The sequence below is a fragment of the Cupressus sempervirens genome, chromosome 5, assembly GCF_028749045.1.
Source record: "Cupressus sempervirens isolate cs-2001-9-10 chromosome 5, ASM2874904v1, whole genome shotgun sequence".
NCBI lineage: Eukaryota > Viridiplantae > Streptophyta > Pinopsida > Cupressales > Cupressaceae > Cupressus > Cupressus sempervirens.
This window is the reverse complement of record NC_143122.1, coordinates 864,589,667-864,613,077: the sequence shown is the minus strand read 5'-3', so window position 1 is coordinate 864,613,077 and position 23,411 is coordinate 864,589,667. Positions and strand designations below refer to the sequence as shown.

The following is a 23,411-nucleotide window of genomic DNA, read 5'->3' as shown; positions in this document are numbered from 1 at the left end:
TATTGAAGACTAGAAGGTGCCAGAACACTACTTATGCTGCACATAAAGGATTTAAAATATATTAGATGCATGCAAAGTTAGATTTCTTGAATTTAATCCTAGAAGAAGTCTACATTGAGAAACTTGAAGGTTTCATAGATCCTAGCAAAATGAATATGGTTTGCAAATTACAAAAAACTTTATATGTTCTCAAAAAGGCCCCCCAGAGCCTAGTATGAAAATTGCATAGTTATTTGGTAAAGATTGGTTTTCAAAGAACAAATGAAAACAACATGCTATACATCAAGGAAGGACCAAAAATAAGATATTGCTGGCAAATTTTTTCATAGATGATAAATTATTCACTAGCCATGATGACTTGTACAAATCCTCTTCTAAGGAAATGAGTAAGGAATTTGAAATGTCATTCTTTGGAGAGATCAAATTCTTTGTTGGTCTATAGTTTCAATAGAAGAAGGATGGTATCTACATAACTCAATTAAAGTACATTAAGGAGATATTGAAGAAGTTTGGAATGAAGGATTCTAGACTAGTTGGAACACCCATGTCTACTAGATATAAGCTCCAAAAATGATGATTCCAAAGAGGTAGATCAGACTACATATAGATCAATGATTGGAAAATTTCAATATGTAGTGCATATAAGGCTTGACATTACACTAGTAGTTGATATGGTGGCAAGAATATTTGCTAATTCAAAATAAAATCATATGATGGAAATATAAAGAATCATGAGTTATGTAAAGGAAACTAAAGATTATAGATTGTGGTATAAGAAAGGAGGCAACTTTGAGTTAAAATCCTTTAATGATGTTGATTGGGTAGGAAGTATCGTTGGCAGGAAGAACACTAGTGGTGGAACATTCTTTCTTGGAAAGAAGTTAGTGTCTTGGACAAGAAAGAAGTAGAATTGTATCTCTCAGTCTATAACAAAAGCAGAATATGTTGCAACAATAGTCAATTGTTCCAACATTGTTTGGTTCAAACAATTGTTGTTTAGTATTAAGGAAGAAATCAAGGATCCATTAGTTGTTTTCTGTGATAACATTAGTGCAATCAATATTTCCAAAAAGAATCTCGTGATGCATACCAAGACTAAACACATTGCAATAAAATATCATTTTTTAAGAGAATTAGTGCAAGACAAAGAGGTGATATTGGAATATGTGAATATAAAAGAACAAATTGTAGACATATTCTCCAAACCATTACCTAAGGATGCATTTTTGCATCTAAGAGGTAAGCTAGGGGTTATTTCCCTATCTGAAGCTCACTAAATAGAGTTTAAGGATGCATCAACTAAGCATTTGAAGACTAGATAGGGTTGATATAGTATTGTCAGAGAAGATAGCATATGAATCAATACATCAAGTACATGGGAAGTCCATTGAATGTTATATTTAGCATGAGGGAGAGTTTATGCTATCATATCAAAGAAAATTTGTGAATGGTTGAGTTTTCAAAGAAGGAGAGTTTATTCTTAGAGGGAAAGTTTAAATTGTGGTTAGAGAAATCAAAAAATCATTCCAGAGGAAGAGACTAATGTTAGAGGGAGCTCACACTAATAGAGAGAGTTCTCATGGATGAGAATCGAAATCAAACTAAGGATATTATCCTGATTTTTGTTTTGCTCTAAAATTTCATCATGACATGTTGTGTTTCCATCAATGCCAAAGAGGGAGATTGTTGAAAACAATTGTTCAATTGTATATTGTCTTTGATGTTACAAATAATGTTAAGCTTCATCGAGAAAGTCAATGATTACCGAGCTCACTTAGGTGTTGAAGATAGTTTCTTGTGTATGCTGAGAATCCTAGTAATAACCAAGTGCAAAGTCAATATCTTCCAAGCTCACTCAGGAATTGAAGGAAATCTAGCATTAACCGAGCTCATTTAGTTACCAAAGGAAAGTTGGCATGAAACCAATGTTAACTGAGCTCACTTAGTTACCAAAGGAAAGTTTGCATAGAACTAGTATTAACTGAGTTCACTTGGTTACCAAAGGAGAGTCTTCTCTAAGTTAGTGTTGACCAAGTTGGGTCGGCTAATGAAGGATTTTCCTATGACAACATATTGAGTCTGATAGATTTATTTGTTAGTTCCATCTGACTCAATGGTTGTTTAGTGATTATAAGTGTTTTCAAAATGACTTGAAAAAGAAATTTATATAAGTATAAGGTGAAGTTGTGGATTGAATGTGTGAACATATGGAAGAGAAGAAGATGAATAAAGAAAGTGAATTAGAAGGATAAAAAAGTATCTGAGTTGACCAAGTTGCAAAGAACATTTTGATCAAAGAAGATCAAGTAATCAAGATAGAACATAGATCTAAATCAGCAAAGTCAATTACATCAACAATCGGGTCAATTCATTATTACTTTCTAATAATTTTAGCAGTGAATCAAATCTCCTAACAAAGTTAGCCTAATAACTATTTTTCAAATCCTCTAACAAGGTGTCATTTCTAGATTGAAGTGTCTAAATATCTCTAACAAGACCACTCTTAACAGGGTGAACTAAATCCTTTAATAAGGTCATACATAATAGTGTGTTTTGTAACCTTTAATAGGGTTGTCTCCTAAAAGGGCTCACTTCATAAGAGTGAAAAAATAATAACTAGTTATAATTGGCAGTTTTTGCAAATTGGGTTTCCATGTTAAATCTTGGCGTCTCATGTGTTCATGGAATTTGTTTTATGTTTTTGTAACTAAGTTATTTAATGATAATCACATTAAAAATCTTAAGTTTTGCATATTTTGTATTAACTGAGTGTTTATCAAGTAATATCAATTCTTAGTGTAAACTGGGCTATACTGTGTTAATTGAGTTACAATAGTATATTCTGTTTCAACAAAGTTTTGTTTTGTATTGTATTAACATATTAAGGGACTTGGATTTTTTTTTTGTGGTAACTGAATCACCCCTCCCCTCTCGGTTACTCCCTTGAATTTCTAACATTTTTTCCTTTTGTTCCAAGTGGCAAAGGTTTTAAACATTCAAGTACATCAAGCACACCGATGACCTATTCAAGTTTCTAATAGAATGCACAAGTTCAACTAGGGGATGTCCTCAATATACGCAAGGTGCATGAGACTGAAATTGGTAAATGAAAGAGAATATTGCCAAACAACTAGGAGGAAATGGTAACCCAATCTCCACCTTCACTTCTCAAAGCTATAAAGTTATTTGGGGCTTAGCTAAGATTGACAATATTACTACTTCCATGAATCCTATCTTTAGATTCAAGCCACATTATTTATACTTTGCCAAAACATTGGAGTTGAGGTCATCCCCTAAAGTGATCACTTCTCAAGAAACCCCCCCCCTAAAAATAAAAATAAAGATCCATAATTTATGTTCTCCTCAAACTCCTTAACAAGGATGCAAGAAGAAAACATAAAATGAAAACCTTGAGGATTAAAAGACAAAGACGTTCATTTTAAGCCCAAATCCAAAAGTGAATGTTTGATTTTAAGCCCTTTTTTCCAATGTTGGGAAGATACACCAAACAAGTTGAACAAAAGAGAGAAATGGTTTTACAATGAAAAAGGACAAAAGTGATCAATATTTACAATAAAAATAAGAAGGCTTGGAACATATGCATCTTGATTTTATGCTTTCCAAAATTTTTCATTTTTTGCTTCTTTGACCTCCAAGTTGCCTTCACAAACTTCAATTAAGTTCATGAAATCATGAAGAAATAGGAAAAGTTAAATAAATATATTGAATTGGTTGAATCCATATAGAATGACAACTCATATCTATTGATCAATTGTATATTGTCTTTGATGTTGCACAAAATGCCATATCTATACCAATCAGTATATGCCAAGATCACTTAGGTGATGAAGACAATTTCCTATGTCTTCTGAGTATTCTAGTGTTTGCAAAGTTTAGAAGACAGTGTCTACTGAGTTCACTTGGGCATCAAAGAGAAGTTTTCAAAAGTTGAGTGTTAACCAAGCTCACTCGGTTAACAAAGAAAAGTTGGATGGAACCAATGTTAACAGAACTCACCTAGTTACCAAAGGAAGTTTGTAAAAATGCAGTGTTAACTGAGTTCACTTGGTAAACATAGAAAAAATATTCTAGTGTTAGTGTCTACAACAGAGGCAGAGTATGTTGCAACAATAGTTAAATGTTCCAATGTTGTTTGATTCAAGGAACTGTTGGTAGGTATGAAAGTAGAAATGATCTAGTGGTTATATTTTGTAATAACACAAGTGCAATTAATAGATCAAATAATCTTGTGATGCATACCAAGACCAAATACATTGTAATAAAATATCATTTTTTGAGAGAATTGGTGCAAGACAAAGAGGTAATATTGGAATATGTGAATACTAAAGAACAAATTGCAGACATATTCACAAAGCCATTACCTAAGGATGAATTTTTGTATCTAAGAGCTAAGTTAGGGGCTATTCCCCTATTTGAAGCTCACTAAATAAAGTTTAGTGATGCATTAACAAGCGTATGTTCAAGATCAATCAAGTTGATGCAATAATGAAAGGGTAAATTGTATATGAATCTATACATTAGGTACATTAATATTCACTAAATATTGTCTTTGGTATAAGATGTTAAAGAGGGAGAGTTTGTGTATGTCATATCACATAAATTTTGTTTGAAGATTTCAAAGAGGAAGAACTTGTTCTGATATCAAAGAGGGAGAGTTTGTTATCAGAAGAAGATGTTGAAGACATAGTTTGCTGGTAGAGGGAGAAACCAAAATAAGAGGGAATTCATACTCATAGAGGTAGTTTTCATGGATCAAAATTAGAATGAAACTAACGATATTTTCCTTAATTTATTTTTCTCTAAAATTTCATTATTTTATGTCATGTTGTGTTGCCATCACTACCAAAGAGGGAGTGTTTTGATCAATTATATATTATCTTTGATGTTACACAAAATGTCATATCTTTACTAGTTAGTGTATGTCTATAGCGTCTCTTGTGTTTGTGGTCTGTACCTTGTCTATTTTGATTTGAGAGATACTTTTTACTCTTATTATTTTATGTACTTTGAAATGACCTAAGGGTCGAATGTTATACTTTGATTTAGTACAATAGATGTTATACTATTATGTTGTTCAGTTTATCATATTTGCATGTTTATGCTATTTTGAGATGACGATAGATCTATGAGGATATTTGATTATCTAGTTATATAGCTTATTGGACATATTTGTGGATTATGTTTTGAGATGGATTCTTATGCTATGGTTATTTACTTCATTCTTGTTCTCTATGCTTAATGCGAATGTGAGTGGTGTAAATGGGTTAACTAGTTATTTAAATGCATTAATTGCACTTGATTGTGTGTTTTAGTGTGCACAACTTATATCCCTAGCAGTGACACATGGAGATAGTGATTCAACCATTCATATTTTACCAATGTCATCCCTATATCGTCGACATATCCTTATTTAGTTGTTTTAAATTAAAACCTTTCAGTGATTAGTAAATCTGAACTCATCTACATTATGTGATCAGACCTATGAGTGTGTCTATACATTTAGAGGTTTGCTCTATCACAAAAGTGTTAAGTGATTTTCTGTGTTTTTGGGTTTTTAGGCTTTAAATCTTTTCGGATTTATTTTCTGGCAACTTTTCCTTAGGTGAATTTTTGTTATAGATAATAACATGTTTTCATTTGGGTCGATTAAGAGTTTAACTACTCCAACTGGCTATTTTTGTTAGAGTAAATAATTAATATTTAATTATTTATTCTATTGCTTAAGCTTACTTAGGTCATGCATTTATTTAATATTTCATATTTAATGCATGTAGTGGTTAGTTGTTGACAACTCGGGAGTTTTCTCCTTTTTTAGCATATTCTACTTTTTGTGGATATGTGCTGAGTTGTCATTTTTGTCCTCTACCTCCTTCCAGCTTGTTCTACAAGCTTCCATGAGCTCTTTATATTCGGGCTCTCTCTCATTGTAACATAATCGATCATCATATCATTTCTTATTGTAAATACATTTCTTCTTGTGTTTGCATTATGATGGCTCTCATGTCCATTTAGGGTTTTTGCCCGTGCTCCATGCTCCTCCCATTCTATGGCTTCTCTTTGACAGGTTCGCATGCAGGTGATCTTGGCGTCTTCGGAGTTGGCTTTTTTCAACTCCAACATGGTATCAGAGCCTTCCTGCTGCTGCTTCGTTAAAGAAATTTTGAAGCCGTGATTTGAAGTCACAAACCCTAGTTTGTTTGTGCAATTTTTCTTCAAATCAGGGGATCAGCGAATTTTCAGAGCACTTTCAGCCCAAACGGACATCACCATTGGATCCGGAAGGCCGTTTGCAGTCAGGATTCATATAAAGCTTTTCGTTTTTGGAGACAGGGCATTTTTGGCAATTTTTTGAGGCTTCCGGGGCCGCTGCCGTACGGATCGTACGGACGCAGAGCGTTAAAAAATTTTAAAAAAAGCGGGTTTCCGGGCGCACCACCGCCGCGCCACTGCGGGGCCGCCACCGCGCCACCTGCGCGCCGCCCGCAGCGGCCGCAGCAGGCAGCGCCGCCCGCGAACCACCGTGGCCCGGCCGCCTCCTGGCCGCCGCCCTCCACCGGCGGCGCCTCTCCAGCCCGCCGCCCTGTGGCCACCTCTGCCGGCGGCTCCTCCTGGCTCCGCCGCCCGTGCGGCCACCTCCGCCCGCCGACAGCTCAGCCGGACAGCACTGCACAGTCAGCGACAGGTATTCAATCCGCGCGTGACACATGGCAGGCGTGCCACGTGGCACATTGCCACGTGGCCCTGCCACGTCATTGTCCGTACTGCCACGTGGCACTTCTTTTTTTGCGGCGACGGCCTCCAAGCCGTCAAATTTAATCGCGTGACTTGCTGACGTCAGTGCTGCATCAGCCCTTGCATGCACCTCTCCTGATTGACTTTTGGACCTACTTGTGGTTTTTTGGCCATAACTCTTGCATACGGAGGTATTTTTCCGATCCGAAAGAAGCGCCAGAAAGCTGGTTTCGAGACGGAGATTTTGGTGCAGGTATTTTTTGGTTTTGATGCATTTTTATTGCTTTTTTTTCAGTTAAAGTCTGAAGTCCTATTTTTGACTCCGACATGCATATCTTTTGCGTCCCATGTCTATTTTTGGAAAACTTTATATTTCTGGAAAGCTGGTTCTATGTTCTTTTCAGCAAAGTAGTCCTTTTTCTTCGTTTTTGGCCTCTTCTCTTTCTATCATAGTTTTGGCGTTTTTGCTCCATGGTGGATATTTTGAGTGTTTTAGGCCCGAGGATCGTTTTCCTGGCATGGTTTTCTTTATTTTTGGTTGTACTTTCTTTTGGTTCAGCTCTTTTTCAGTTCTGATCATTGTAGCTATCCTTTTGAAGCATTTTTTATTTTCGTACTGAGATAAACTGTCACTTTTGTATTCTGGGAGTCATGAACGTTGTTTTGAGTCAGGTGTACTTGCACTATTTCATAAAGCACCATGGGGGGGATTATTTGTTTGCTGTTTTAGGCATTCTCCCTTTGTCAAGTGAGTGTCCCTTCCACGACATTAGCCCATGCAGAGTCAGTAAGATCGTGTCTTTATCGGTGTCTGTACTTCTTTTCCTCTCTCCTCGTTCTTGGTTCGTTTACAGAAGATTTTGGCTCACCTTCTCAGTTGCCTGTCATCACACCCCGTCTGCATTAAGGGGGGATTATGCTGTGTTCTAATGCATCCATGGTTCGATGGTTTGATAGTGTGAACTATGTATTCAGTGGTTGATCCTACATACAAGGCGATTGCAGTGGCTGGCTACCTATGCATTTCGGTGAGATGGATCATCTACCATATAGACATGCTCGGCTCGTGCCTTCTTCTTCCATGGAGGTTTCTTCAGATCAGCAGTTTGACAGATTTGCGGCTCTTCATGCTTCAGTGATGCTGCTTCTTCATGATCACTCATTGTTCCTGTTTTAGGGGACATTTTCCCTAGTTGGAGACTTCTTCAGCTCTTCACTGGGTTCTTACCTCTTTTTAGGGGAGAGTTTTTCCCATGTGGTTTTCTCTCTTTCCCTGCTTACAGAGGTTTCATCTTCTTGCATTGTACTTGGGTACCTAAAATGGCCTCGTTGTCGGGACCCATTATGCATTTCATCTTAGTTTTGTGAGCTTAAGGCATTTCCCTAAGTTGCACTTAAGGGGGGGTGTTAGAGTAAATAATTAATATTTAATTATTTATTCTATTGCTTAAGCTTACTTAGGTCATGCATTTATTTAATATTTCATATTTAATGCATGTAGTGGTTAGTTGTTGACAACTCGAGAGTTTTCTCCTTTTTTTGCATATTCCACTTTTTGTGGATATGTGCTGAGTTGTCATTTTTGTCCTCTACCTCCTTCCAGCTTGTTCTACAAGCTTCCATGAGCTCTTTATATTCGGGCTCTCTCTCATTGTAACATAATCGATCATCATATCATTTCTTATTGTAAATACATTTCTTCTTGTGTTTGCATTATGATGGCTCTCATGTCCATTTAGGGTTTTTGCCCGTGCTCCATGCTCCTCCCATTCTATGGCTTCTCTTTGACAGGTTCGCATGCAGGTGATCTTGGCATCTTCGGAGTTGGCTTTCTTCAACTCCAACAATTTTCCTATATTGACTATTCACTCAAAAAGTGAATAAGTATTGAAAAAGTGAATTCATTATTCACTTCTCACTTTTCAGAAATAGAAATTTGAGAGCTTTTTTGGAAATCCTCTTTTGAAGGATTCATTTTTTGTTCATTCTAGGAGCTATGAGTGTGGGATTTTCACAAGGTCAGTCTGATTAGATCCAACTCAGGGAGACCTTTCTTTTCCACCACTTTCAACAACTTTAGTGGGTTACTTATTTTATTAGGCTATTTACAGATTTTGCCCCTTTTACTGTTAGGTAGGGCCTTTCTATTTTATTTCTTTTGCTCTATTTTAGCTTCTATTTCTTGTAGCAGTATGCTAGGAGGTTGAGAACTAGTTTCCCCTGTGTTTCTATTTGCCAGTTCTACCCAGTTGGTCAGGTACAAATGTTTTCCTTTTTTTCAAGATGAGGGTTTGGGGTTTTGAGCTGTTATGTTGGTTGTTTTTGTATACGACATCCACACTCTTTTATTATTAGATTTTTAGGGTTTTTGCACCCAAAGACCAAACGGTTTTTAATTTAAAAAATTTTCTAGTTTTTGAGGTTTTTTACCTCATTTTGCATGTCGTCCAATTTTCTTAGGTTTTCTTGGCATGAGTTTGGTTGTGGGCTTGGACGATCCATTTGGATGTTAGTCAGACCTTTATTGCATTTTGGTTTTGCATTGGGATGTGTGTAGCATCCATCATCTTGATTATGTTTTCAGTTGATTGACTTTTTTCTTTGTGTTCTCATCCAGTCCTTTTGTTACGATCTTCGTAATGGTTGTGCACAGCAAACGAGTACATTTTTTAGGTGACCTACGAGGCCTGATCTATTATGGTACTTATGGAAATTGTGATCATTTAGAATGGGTTGGGAATTTGTATGCCTACAGGCACTCATCATTGGATGAACATGGGTAGGGTAGGGTATCATATGGAGGGGACTTCTATCTTGTAGCCCGGTGATCATGGCACCATGGGTTGGCAGAGGGAGCTTTATATAAGTGATAACTAAATAAAATACTAGGTGGTAATAAAACTTAAGATAATAGAATGTATGAGAACCTAATTAAGTTTGACAGCACAATGTGTGAGCACCCATTTAAGTTTGAGGTCACATGATTTGAGCTTGGGCTTGTCAATGCTAAGTGACTCTCCATGATGTCAGCCCCTACATAGTAGCCCATTGAGTGTCTAACCAAGACCTGTAGATTATGCATCACCTGTGTCTTGGATTTAGTCATCATATTGCCTAGTGTGTGTGTTAGCCATGGATGTTTTCTTTGTGTGTGTTTGTGGTTCGATCATTATCACAATTAGCATGGTGAGTGTGGACCTATGGGTGCTACATGGTCAGGAGGTGTAGCTACCTTCACCACTGCTAGGGACTGATGTACAAAGATGGTCTATTGTCCTAGTGCAACTATTGCTGGATGTGTTCACTTGGTACTTTGGGTTCTAGAGTATGCTTTCTTGTGATTTATGCTTTCATCAGAATGCTTGTATATCATGTTAGATGATGTTAGTTTTGACACATTCCTTATTATGATGATTAGCATGTGATAGATGATGTTATCTACTTTGTAGAATTATCTTATGGTTTACTACTAGCATGTTAGATTTCCTTATGCTTATATTGTAGCATGTTTTAGTAGTCACGTGCCTATTACAATAGTACTAAAAATTTGATTGGTGGCTTGGGATGTTACGTGCGGGGGATGGCTAGGGCCCATGATGGTCTTATGATGCCATTGATGATTGGGAGGAACCACATACTTGGTTATTTTTCTCATTGTGATGTTAATTTTTTTAAAATGTGATTTTGCTTTCAGTACACTGTGATGTTTCCCTTCTATACTTTTCCTTCACTATTTGTTAGATGGTTAGTTTCTAGCTTTCTGTCTTTCAATTATTCAATTAGAGTTTGAGTGTTCATTCCTCAAGATGTGGATCTAGTACTCCCCAGTGTGGAGGAAATTTGTTTCATAGTTTCCTTAGCTTTTTACCACTTTTCATTCTTACGTGCTGATTTGGGATCTCATGCGAGAATGCACTTTCTCATGCGAGGATGCAAGTCTTTGTGTGGCGTGTTGGGTTTCTTCACGTGGCTTGGCACTTTTTTATGCAAAACCCTACACAACTCTTAAGATATATTTTAATTCCTTATAATTAAGATATATTTTTATATATCTGATGATTCATTTGAGAAAGGTTCCAAACCTCTACGAGCTAAGATAAAGATTGTAGGAGATTTTAGGGCTTCAGAAATTCAGACTTAGCCAAATTTTAGGGCTTCGAGATTTTAGACTTAGCCTATTTTCAAGAGTTAGCTTTTGTCTTTCAGCTTGGTGGATCTCTTATGTTTTCTTGTTTATGTTTTGGTTAGTAGTGGCATTTGGAGATATGTTGGTGTTTGGATGATTGTCAGTCTTCTGTTGTGATCTTTGTGATCTGTATATGTTGTTGTCATGTGCACTTACACTTGGTTTATTTTATTTTTTATCTTTCTTGTATTTCATCCTTGTTTCCAAGGATCTCTAGGTAGGGCATTACAATGTTGATTTGAATCAGGCAATGAAGACAATTTTCTATGACTGTCGAGTATTCTAGTATTTGCCATGTTTAGAAGAAAGTGTCTACCAAGTTCACCTGGGCATTGAAGATAAGTTTGCAGAAGTTAAGTGTTAAGCAAGATCACTTGGTTAACAAAGGAAAATTGGATGGAACCAATGTTAATTGAGCTCACTCGATTACCAAAGTGTTGGTAAACAGATTTGTCACAGAAGAATTGCCCAACAGAGTGTGTGCCAAACTTTTCACAACAATTGGATAGGCCCTTAGTATGCGGCCTTCCTCTGCGTTTTGAGGGGCAGCTCCCTTGTATGATATAATTTTTAAAGGGGTTTTCAATTAAAGAATCTAAAACTTCAAAGTTCAAGAGAAAGTCATTCAGGACGAATGCACCACACGCCTTCACAACCTTCTTCAGTAAACAAAATCAATAACAGAGGTGCTCAAGAGCTAACGCTTGAAAGAAACCAGTATTATTAAATGCATTCATTATCATTCGTAAACACTCACATAGCACCATGAGAATGTCTACTACAACGTATAACAATTTGGATTTTAAATAAGAAACCCAAAGCACATCTCATTTCATTTCCTTGCACCAAGAAAGCAATAGAGATTTTTCAATTTAGAGATAAAAAGTGTACATACTTTCCAAAATTTATCCCTAGATCAAAATTTTAGCATAGTGTTCCCTTATTTTCCAACCAAAAAGTCCTTTTTACAAAGCCAAAAGATGTCCTTATATAGACATAGAGGTTAATAACTACCTCTTTGCAGTTAATAACTACCTCCAAAATACATGATTTTGGAAGGTTAATTAACCTCAAGAAAAATTAACCTATACAAGGAAACCTGCAAAAACAAAACTTTAGCTAGATTTCCTAAAGATGTTTCCATATACAATCACTGATTCCTCTAGCTACTAACTCTATCTACCTAGACACAATTGATCTATCTCGAAAAGCCCTGAAACATATAGCTCTTGCAAAAAACTCATCATACGTTCAATGCATCTTGTTAACAACATGTCTGACTTCCTTACCATTATTACTAGCTGCTTCGACAATCTTCGTAACCCTTCAACACAACTAGCTATAAGAATATCTATAATAATCAACTCCTTTGTTTTCATCTCCCTCCATGAGGGGGATATTTGATTCTCCTCGATGTTTACGCTTGTTGCAAAATAATTTGTACTTAAACATCTTTGACAATGTAGTTCACATCTCGTTGATAGAACTCTTTTGCCTTTAAAGCATTTATCACAAATCTTGCTTAAGGATCCCTTTCATCCCACAAGTCATCGGTGTCAAGAGCTAGCTCTATAGTTGCTATGCCCTCCTTAGTGAACTCCACATTATAATGATAATCCTGTACAAGAAGATTGGATACCCCAACAACCACTAGAAACCACACGTCAACACTAGGGGCCTCACCACTTATCAGCAAAGGATTTTCTATCATCACCAATTAGGACTGAGTCAAGTTCATCAACAATAGAAAATTTCAATGGTTTTGGCCATCTCATAACAAGGTCCTCTTTACTTCGTCCAAGTTTGTCACTCGAATAGTCAAACCCAATTTTAGAATTGCTTGAATATGTAATGTCGCAGGTATAGTTTGCTCTCCTTTCTATTTTGCCATTATGTCAAACAAGTTGAGAGCAATCTCGAGTATTGTTTACATCTCTTGCAACTTGTTCATAGATCTAGAAATGAACAATTAGGGGCTTCTTGATTCAAGACTGTCGTATTTTGGACAAAACTATTTTTCTACTCAACTAGACTCCCATTCGCACAATCTATGTAAGCTGTTCCATATTTGTTTTGAACGTCAAGTCCACCATTTTTATCCTAGCCCGATTGTTCCCATCATCACCTTTAATGGTTGCCCAGTCAATAATTTTCATCCCAATTATCAACAAGGGAGCAATTATACCTATGATTGTTCTTCCACTCCAAAGCCTGGCATGCCCTAGAACAGTAATTGGCAGTGCTACACGCAGGACACTTTTAGAATTCATGTCATCTAGTCTCGGGCTTTTCGTGCCTGGAATAACAATAGAGTCTTAGACCATCAGTTGGGGGATGTAATTCAAACCATTCCATGAGGGAATCATTAATGACATGATGTTTCACAGGCCATCTCTTGTTCTTGAGCTTCATCGCACAGAAGCATTTGTCTGCAATGGATAATATTGCCTCTTTTGCATTGGCTTGTACCACAAATTTATGCCTCTCCTGAAAGTTCTTTTTCATTCCATGTCCATCCTATAAGAAATGGTCGAGCTCTCTCTCGTGACGTTAATGTGCCCTAGGGCGGCTACTTTGGTAGGTAGAAATATGCCTGCTTTTAGCATTTTCTCCCTTCGTGAGTCTCTACTGCCATTGAGTTAAATCACACTGAGAGAATACAACGCCCATCCATGTGATGCACTCCCTGCGACTGCCATTAATGGTACGCCTGAAACTCTATTCATCAAGTAATAGAAATACATCATGCTAGGCATGTAACGTGCTTTTGGATTGCCTGCACCTACACAGAGCAATTTATGTAACTCATTGTTCCACTTTGAAGTCTTTACGCTCAGAGACCCCCCCATAGAAGCGTGAGCATGAACCCTCATCTAATGTGATGGCACAAAACCTCTTGCATGCAAGCTTTACATTGATGAGATCTGCCGGTGAGGTCGCAGAAGAGCCGAGAGAAACCATTATTGAATTGATGAGATAGTCAGGAAGTGCATCAAAAGGTTTCTCCTTCAAATAGCCCGATTTGAAACTGGAAATCGCTTCAGGGGTCATCAGGCATCTCTTTGGTCATGCAGGAAAGCAAATTCCTTTGTTAGATGACAGATAATTTCCACTTCTGGTATGCATCTTGGCAGCCAAACCTCATGCTGTAGACTGGGGCATTTTACTAGTAATAGCAGCTTACATGGCATTGTTTCCATCCTCAAAGCTATCAACCTTTGCTTAAAATGCCCGATATTAAACCATCAAGAAAGGGGACAAAAGATAAGTGAAAACATTTATTGCCAATTGCTCCCATTGACATGTCTGACTTCTCATGGAGAAATTTTTAATAGGTTAATAACTGCCTCCTAGAGGTTAAGAAAAATATATTTTTGGTGGCTATCATTAACCTCTTGAGAGGTTAGGAAAAACATGTTTTTGATCGCTATCATTAACCTTTTGAGAGGTTAAGAAAAATGTATTTTTGAACGTTATCATTAACCTATTGGGAGGTTAGGAAAAACATGTTTTTGATCACTATCATTAACCTTTTGAGAGGTTAAGAAAAATGTATTTTTGAACATTATCATTAACCTATTGGGAGGTTAGGAAAAACACGTTTTGGGTGGCGATCATTAACCTTTAATAACTTAAGGCTTAGGAGTTAGATTTCAGCGATTTCAAGTGTTGTGCAGAGCTGCTAATGAGCAGGAGACATAGAGGCTTAAAGACTCGCAAAATTCAAAGATAGAATGGCCAATTTAAGGCTTAAAATTGGGAAAGTTTCAAAAATTAACCAAGGCTTATAAAATTGAAAGAATTTTATAACTGGGCAACAACTGGCTCTAACTGGGGACAAGGACTGTATAGGACAAAGCTTGAATCCAGAATAATTAGACAATGCTTTATCCATGGGGCTATAGAGTCACTTGAGGGATCACTTTGCAAAAGGGAGGAAACTAGCACCAAAAACCAGACAACTGAAAGCAAACTAGGCACAACAAAAATTCCTATCTAGACTATATACAAGGTAGGTTTCCCTACCTCCAGTGACTCAAGGTATATTCATGCAAATCCATTCACTGGTTGGGTAAAATAAATACCATGACATGCTAACCTATGGAAACTTCCAGATTCTTGTGGTTTCGAATATAAGTTGGCTCCTGGAATTCCAATTCTAATATTCATATAATGTTCTGCCTCTCTAGATAAAGGGACACATCCAAATAACCAAGATTCATCAAAAATATCAGACTTCAAGATCAACTCTTCTTCCTGTGGCATGCCATTGATAACTTCATTTTCAAAGAGTTGAATTATAAAATTCTCCTTCTCAAGATCCTTCTGGTGATTAATTCTCAAAGATATCAAACCTTGTACGGGGCTGCCTTCATATAATATATGACATGAAGCAACTTGTGGAGTTATAGCAATTGAATCTTGTCTTCGAATACCAACTTGGAAATCATCAGTAGAAATGTCATTCTCTATGAATAAAGGATTTAAGTAAACATTTTCTTCATAAAGAAATTTACCATCCAAGGATTTTGAGCACAAGGTTGGAGCAAGTACATCATATGAGTTTTCTTCACTGGATTCCTCCATTAGATCCCCTGCTAACTCATTACTTTCTTCATCATGGTTATTCTTCTCATAGAATCTCTTTGGCATAGGATTTACTATTTGATGAAAAGGCTCAAAAAGAGTATTTCCTTGAACTTTGAATGATCCATAGGATTTCAATTGTATTTCCCTTGGAATAGAGGAACTTGTCTTAATGTCCATATATCTTTCATCTTCAATATGTTCGATGATATCTATTCCGTCTTGAATCACCATTTCTTCTCCAAGACATCTTTCATAAAGTGTGAAAGCTAACACACATGATAAGGAATGAAGGCTAGAGGATTCATCTTCTTCTCCTCTAAGCTGATTTTTAACTTTTTCATCAACTGATCTTTTAATCACAAGTTCATCAATGTCATCAAAGGTAAAGGTTTCCATTTCTTTGGGGAAAGTGGATATTTGTAGAAGTTCATTGATGCTCTTATCTTCATCAATGATAGTAGTTTCAGATTGTTCTATGACATCTAAAGTATTGATATCATCAATAGATTCATCATCATGAATAATCATCGAAGGATGATTGGGAAGATTTTCTCCACATAGGAAGTCATCATCTAAAGCATCCAGGCACCAAGTAGGAATAAAAATAGTATGAAATTCACCTTGATCCACATTTTCCTCATCTTCAATCATTTGTTGTGTAGTTTTCCAAGATTTTGATATTTCTTTTTCTTTGTCATTAGGATTGAGATGATTGAATAATTTCTCCTGGATTTTAAAATCTTCAAAATCATGCCTTGATATATTAGCAAACCCTTCTTCTCCTATAGATTCTCTTCCTTGACTATCTCCTTCTTTACACATAGGATTCCTGTCTTCTTTTATGCATGAAGATTTAGATGAATCCTTTGTAACATTTCAATAGGGAGATGTTCTACTACCAATAAAATAATTCTTGCATGGGTTTTCTTTCTCAAGTTCTCTCAACATTTGAAGTAAAGAAGAATGTACTTTGTTAGGATCCAGGCATGCATTGCCATAGAAGTTTTTTAAAAATTCAACCTGATTGGGATCAATGGAAGTATGACTTCAATGAGTAATAGGTGCAAGCATTGGAACACCTTTTTGACCACCACTATTGATCTTTGATTGACATGAATCACTTTTCTTATCAAGTTCTTCTTTATGCTCACATGTAGAACTTCTAAAAATGATTTGGGTTTGTAAGAGAAAAACTTATTATCTTTACTGTCTTCTTCATCTATCTTTTGCAAAGTTCTAGGCAAAGATGGATGAATCCCTCTTGGATCTAGTTTTCGTCCACCATTGAAACTTTTCAAGAAGCTTGCTTTCTTAAGATCAATATGATTTTTCGGAGATATGGGTACATGAGGGAAATTTTTAGTATTCTTCATTTCTGATTTAGATGAAACATATTTTTCAGCAAAGCCTTCTTTATCTTTATATGCTAAATCTTTTTCCAAAAAGGATTTTTGATCATGAAAAAGAAAATCATAATCCTTTCCATCCTCTTCTTCAATCTTTTGAAAAACTTGAAGTAAGTGGGGATGAACCATTTTAGGATCCAGCCTCCTGCCGCCATAGAAATTCTTCAAAAATTCAACTTGCAAAGGCTCATCAGGAATCTGTTTCTTAGGATATGAAAGGTATTCGTCATCACTATCACTATCATTGTCACTTTCAACTTTTCCCTTGTACCAAACCATGATTCTGAATTTCTACCTTCAAATAGATTCGCCGATAATCAATCTTCAAAATAGAGTCGCCAACCTTCATTCCAGGGAAGGTACCTTTTATCAACCATGTTATTGATTAAGGTTCACTTGGTTTTGAATGCGACCAAGATTTTGCCTATTTCTTCTTGGAATGACTGCTATCCTTTCAACAACCACAATGTTCTGACCAATAGGGGCTCTTCGCAAGATTTCTCCGAACTCTTCTTCTTCTTCAAGAACTTGATTCACTTGATAATATTCCTATGCACTTCGTCTACACCTGTAGGCTAAAGTGTTCAAGTCTGAGATGATATCTTCCTGAGTGTCTTGAAAGCAAAGGTTCAGTTGGAGAACAGGAAAAATGTTCTCATGCGGAAGCACCATTGTGCTTCATTACAAGCGACTGTTACTCTTTCTTGTTCAGTCTCCCCAGCGGAGTCGCCAAAAATCTGTTGGTAAACAGATTTGTCATAGAAGAATTGCCCAACGGAGTGTGTGCCAATATGTTCACAACAGTTGGATAGGCCCTTAGTATGCGGCCTTCCTCTACCTTTTGAGGGGCAGGTCCCTCGTATGATATAATTTTAAAAGGGTTTTTCAATTAAAGAATCCAAAATTTCAAAGTTCAAGAGAAAGTCATTCAGGACGAATGCACCACACGCCTTCACAACCTTCTTCAGTAAACAAAATCAATAACAGAGGTGCTCAAGAGCTACGCTTGAAAGCAACCAGTATTATTAAATGCATTCATTATCATTCGTAAACACTCACATAGCACCATGAGAATGTCTACTACAATGTATAACAATTTGGATTTTAAATAAGAAACCCAAAGCACATCTCATTTCATTTCCTTGCACCAAGAAAGCAATAGAGATTTTTCAATTCAGAGATAAAAAGTGTACATACTTTCCAAAATTTATCCCTAGATCAAAATTTTAGCATAGTGTTCCCTTATTTTCCAACCAAAATGTCCTTTTTACAAAGCCAAAAGATGTCCTTATATAGACATAGAGGTTAATAACTACCTCTTTGCAGTTAATAACTACCTCCAAAATACGTGATTTTGGAAGGTTAATTAACCTCAAGAAAAATTAACCTATACAAGGAAACCTGCAAAAACAAAACTTTAGCTAGATTTCCTAAAGATGTTTCCATATACAATCACTGATTCCTCTAGCTACTAACTCTATCTACCTGGACACAATTGATCTATCTCAGAAAGCCCTGAAACATATAGCTCTTGCAACAAACTCATCATACGTTCAATGCATCTTGTTAACAACATGTCTAACTTCCTTACCATGATTACTAGCTGCTTCAGCAATCTTCGTAACCCTTCAACACAACTAGCTATAAGAGTATCTATAATAATCAACTCCTTCATTGTCATCTCCCTCCATGAGGGGGATATTTGATTCTCCTCGACATTTACGCTTGTTGCAGAATAATTTGTACTTAAACATCTTTGACAATGTAGTTCACATCCCGTTGATAGAACTCTTTTGCCTTTAAAGCATTTATCACAAATCTTGCTTAAGGATCCCTTTCATCCCACAAGTCATCTGTGTCAAGAGCTGGCTCTACAGTTGCTATGCCCTCCTTAGTGAACTCCACATTATAATGATAATCCTGTACAAGAAGATTGGCTACCCCAACAACCACTAGAAACCACGCGTCAACACTAGGGGCCTCACCACTTATCAGCAAAGGATTTTCTATCATCACCAATCAGGACTGAGTCAAGTTCATCAACAATAGAAAAGTTCAATGGTTTTGGCCATCTCATAACAAGGTCCTCTTTACTTTGTCCAAGTTTGTCACTCAAATAGTCAAACCCAATTTCAGAATTGCTTGAATATGTAATGTCGCAGGTATAGTTTGCTCTCCTTTCTATTTTTCCATTATGTCAAACAAGTTGAGAGCAATCTCAAGTATTGTTTACATCTCTTGCAACTTGTTCATAGATCTGGAAATGAACAATTAGGGGCTTCTTGATTCAAGACTGCCGTATTTTGGACAAAACTATTTTTCTACTCAATTAGACTCCCATTTGCACAATCTATGTAAGCTGTTCCATATTTGTTTTGAATGTCAAGTCCACCATTTTTATCCTAGCCTGATGGTTCCAATCATCACCTTTAATGGTCACCTGGTCAATAATTTTCATCCCAATTATCAACAAGGGAGAAATTATACCTGTGATTGTTCTTCCACTCCAAAGCCTGGCATGCCCTGGAACAGTAATTGGCAGTGCTACACGCAGGACACTTTCAGAATTCATGTCATCTAGTCTCGGGCTTTTTGCACTTGGAATAACAACAAAGTCTTAGACCATCAGTTGGGGGATGTAATTCAAACCATTCCATGAGGGAATCATTAATGGTGTGATGTTTCACAGGCCATCTCTTGTTCTTGAGCTTCATCGCATAGAAGCATTTTTCTGCAATGGATAATATTGCCTCTTTTGCATTGGCATGTACCACAAATTTATGCCTCTCCTAAAAGTTCTTTTTCATTCCATGTCCATCCTATAAGCAATGGTTGAGCTCTCTCTCGTGGCATTAATGTGCGCTAGGGTAGCTACTTTGGCAGATAGAAATATGCCTGCTTTTAGCATTTTCTCCCTCCGTGAGTCTCCGTTGCCATTGAGTTAAATCAAACTGAGAGAATACAACGCCCATCCGTGTGATGCGCTCCTTGCGACTGCCATTAATGGTACACCTGAAACTCTATTCATCAAGTAATAGAAATACATCATGCTAGGCATGTAACGTGCTTTTGGATTGCCTGCACCTGCACAGAGCAATTTATGTAACTCATTGTTCCACTTTGAAGTCTTTACGCTCAGAGCGCCCCCCCCCCCCCCATAGAAGCGTGAGCATGAACCCTCATCTAATGTGATGCCACAAAACCTCTTGCATGCAAGCTTTGCATTGATGAGATCTACTGGTCAGGTCGCAGAAGAGCTGAGAGAAACCATTATTGAATTGATGAGATAGTCAGGAAGTGCATCGAAAGGATTCTCCTTCAAATAGCCTGATTTGAAACTGGAAATCACTTCAGGGGTCATCAGGCATCTCTTTGGTCATGCAGGAAAAAAATTCCTTTGTTAGATGACAGATAATTTCCTCTTCTGGTATGCATCTTGGCGGCCAAACCTCATGCTGCAGACTGGGGCATTTTACTAGTAATAGCAGCTTACATGGCATTGTTTCCATCCTCAAAGCTATCAACCTCTGCTTAAAATGCCTGATATTAAACCATCAAGAAAGGGGACAAAAGATAAGTGAAAACATTTATTGCCAATTGCTCCCATTGACATGTCTGACTTCTCATGGAGAAATTTTTAATAGGTTAATAACTGCCTCCTAGAGGTTAAGAAAAACATATTTTTGGTGGCTATCATTAACCTCTTGAGAGGTTAGGAAAAACATGTTTTTGATCGCTATCATTAACCTTTTGAGAGGTTAAGAAAAATGTATTTTTGAACATTATCATTAACCTATTGGGAGGTTAGGAAAAACATGTTTTTGATCGCTGTCATTAACCTTTTGAGAGGTTAAGAAAAATGTATTTTTGAACGTTATCATTAACCTATTGGGAGGTTAGGAAAAGCACATTTTGGGTGGCGATCATTAACCTTTAATAACTTGAGGCTTAGGAGTAAGATTTCAGTGATTTCAAGTGTTGTGCGGAGCTGCTAACGAGCAGGAGACATAGAGGCTTAAAGACTCACAAAATTCAAAGATAGAATGGCCAATTTAAGGCTTAAAATTGGGCAAGTTTCAAAAATTAACCAAGGCTTATAAAATTGAAAGAATTTTATAACTGGGCAACACAAAGGAAGTTTGCAAAGATGCAGTATTAACCAAGTTCACTTGGTTAACATAGGAAAATCATTCTAGTGTTAGTGTCTACCGAGCAAGGTTGACTAACAAAGTATTTACTTGTTTTGACATATTAAATATTATGGATTTGTTTGTTGGTTCCAACCAAATGAGGAGATGAATATTAATTGTTCAAAGGGTTATTCAAGCTAACTTGACAATGAATATGATGTAAGTATAAGGTCAAGTTGAGGATTGAATGTGAGAGTGTGGAAGATAAGAAGATGCTTAGAGGAAGAAAATTGGAAGGATAAGAATAATAACCTTATTGGGTGGAAAATATTAATTTGATTAGGAAGGATCAAGTATTTGGGCCAAAATTGAGATCTAAAATCAGCAATATAGGTGCATCAACAATCAGGTCATATCATTGTTACTCTCTAACCATCTTAGAAGTGTATTAAATCTCTTAACATAGTTGGCTTAACAACTATTTGCCAAATTCTCTAACAATGTTGAATTTCTAGATTGAAGTGTCTAAAGACCTCTAACAAGGCCAGTCCTAATAGGGCTCACTTTAGAAGAGTGAAAATCACTAACTAGTTGCAATTGGTGGTTTTTCCCAAATTAGTTTTCTACATTAAATCTTGGTGTCACTTGTGTTCATGTTATTTCATTTATGTGTATGTAAATAAGTTAATTAAGGTTAATCATATATAATATCTTAAGATATACATATTTAATATTTTTTGAGTAAACAATTGATGTTTTAGTGCTTGCCAAGTTACAACATATTGTTAGTGTTAACTAAGTGCCTGTGTGTTAACCGAGTAACAATAGTTTCAACAAAGTTTATGTTTTGTATTGACATCTAAGAGATCTGGGATTTATTTTAGTGGTAACTAATTCACCCCTTCACTATTAGTTACTCATTTTATGTTTGTAGCAATATCATGCATCAAAATATGTGCAAATAAAGTGCAAGCTAATCACCAAATGCTCTTTTTTTTGTTTTTTGTTTTGCTTTTTAACCTAGTCAACAAGATTGGATATTTTATGCTATGATTTTAGCCCCAAAAATAAAAATGTAAAGAAGACACCCTTGCTAAAAGTCATAGAGATTTCAAAGAAAATAATAATTTTGGGAATATCTCTTAATTTGTGCCCTAGGGACCCAGTTTTTCAAAACAGACTAGTTTTTACAAATCAAGTTATTAAGCCCTAATATGACATTTAAATTCAAAACACAAAGAATTGACCCTTTTTTGAATTTAGAGACCTTTCCAAAAATATAAGTTCTTTCAAAATTTTTTTTGATTTGTGAACAAAAAAAAATTCATGAAAAGAATAGAAAAATTATTACTCACACAAATCATATCAAAAAAATCTAAATTTGAGACTAAATCATGTTTGATCCATCTCCAACCTACAAATTTTTTTTGATCTGAATGCCAAGCCATTTGAGAGATATGATTAAATATTTCAAAACCCTATGATTTTGGTCTTCAACTCAACTTGCACAAGGGTTAGCCTAAAAAAAAGTGACAAACCTAAAAAACCACTTGATTAGATCTAATAAAAGGCTATAAAAAACTAGAAGTGAGAAATGAAACTAAAATGCAAGCAAGTTAAACCACTAAACTCAAAAGATTCAAGAAAATGGAGCTAGAAACTTGGTTCTAGGCCTATGGTGGGTACCAAAATATATATACAAAAAAAAGTCAGAATACTTCTATAAACCCTAAATCCCAAAGAATCCCAAAGAGAGAGAGAGAGAGAGAGAGAGAGAGAGAGAGAGAGAGAGAGGTATCTTATAACTCTTTATCTATGATGCACAAAGGTAAGAAATAGTAGTATGATGACTCTCAAATGATCTAAGCTATGTAATCCTTGCAAGGTGTACCATAGAATGAGAGATTCAAAGATGAGAGAAAAAGTGCTAGCATCCAAGAATTATAATGAGAATGAAATTCAATGCAAGATAAACTAATATGATGTGTAAGATGTTGTTAGAGTAAATAATTATTTATTAATTATTTATTCTTTTACTTAAGTTTACTTAGGTTAATGCATTTATTTAATAGTTGTAGTTGATGAGTTTTTGACAACATGGGAGTTTGTTCCTATCTAGTCATACTTATCCTCTCACCTTGATTGAGGATATTCCACCTTTTGTGGATGTATGCTTAGTTGTCAACCTTATCTTCTAGCACTTTATAGCTTGTTCTACAAGCTTCCTTGAGGCCTTTATATTTGGGCTCTCTCATTGTATTTCTCAACTCAACTCATTCAAGGAATATTGTATAGGAATACATTTTTCTTTGTTTGCAATATCTTCTCTCTCAGTCTATTTAGTTT

At 36.2% G+C, this 23,411-nt stretch overlaps 2 pseudogenes; both read right to left on the bottom strand.

Annotated features, from left to right (window-relative positions):
- Positions 1-13,081: 13,081 nt before the first annotated feature.
- LOC149558652 (F-box protein At1g67340 pseudogene) lies at positions 13,082-14,065 on the bottom strand (annotated as a pseudogene).
- Positions 14,066-19,379: 5,314 nt separating this feature from the next.
- LOC149558651 (F-box protein At1g67340 pseudogene) lies at positions 19,380-20,370 on the bottom strand (annotated as a pseudogene).
- Positions 20,371-23,411: the final 3,041 nt, after the last annotated feature.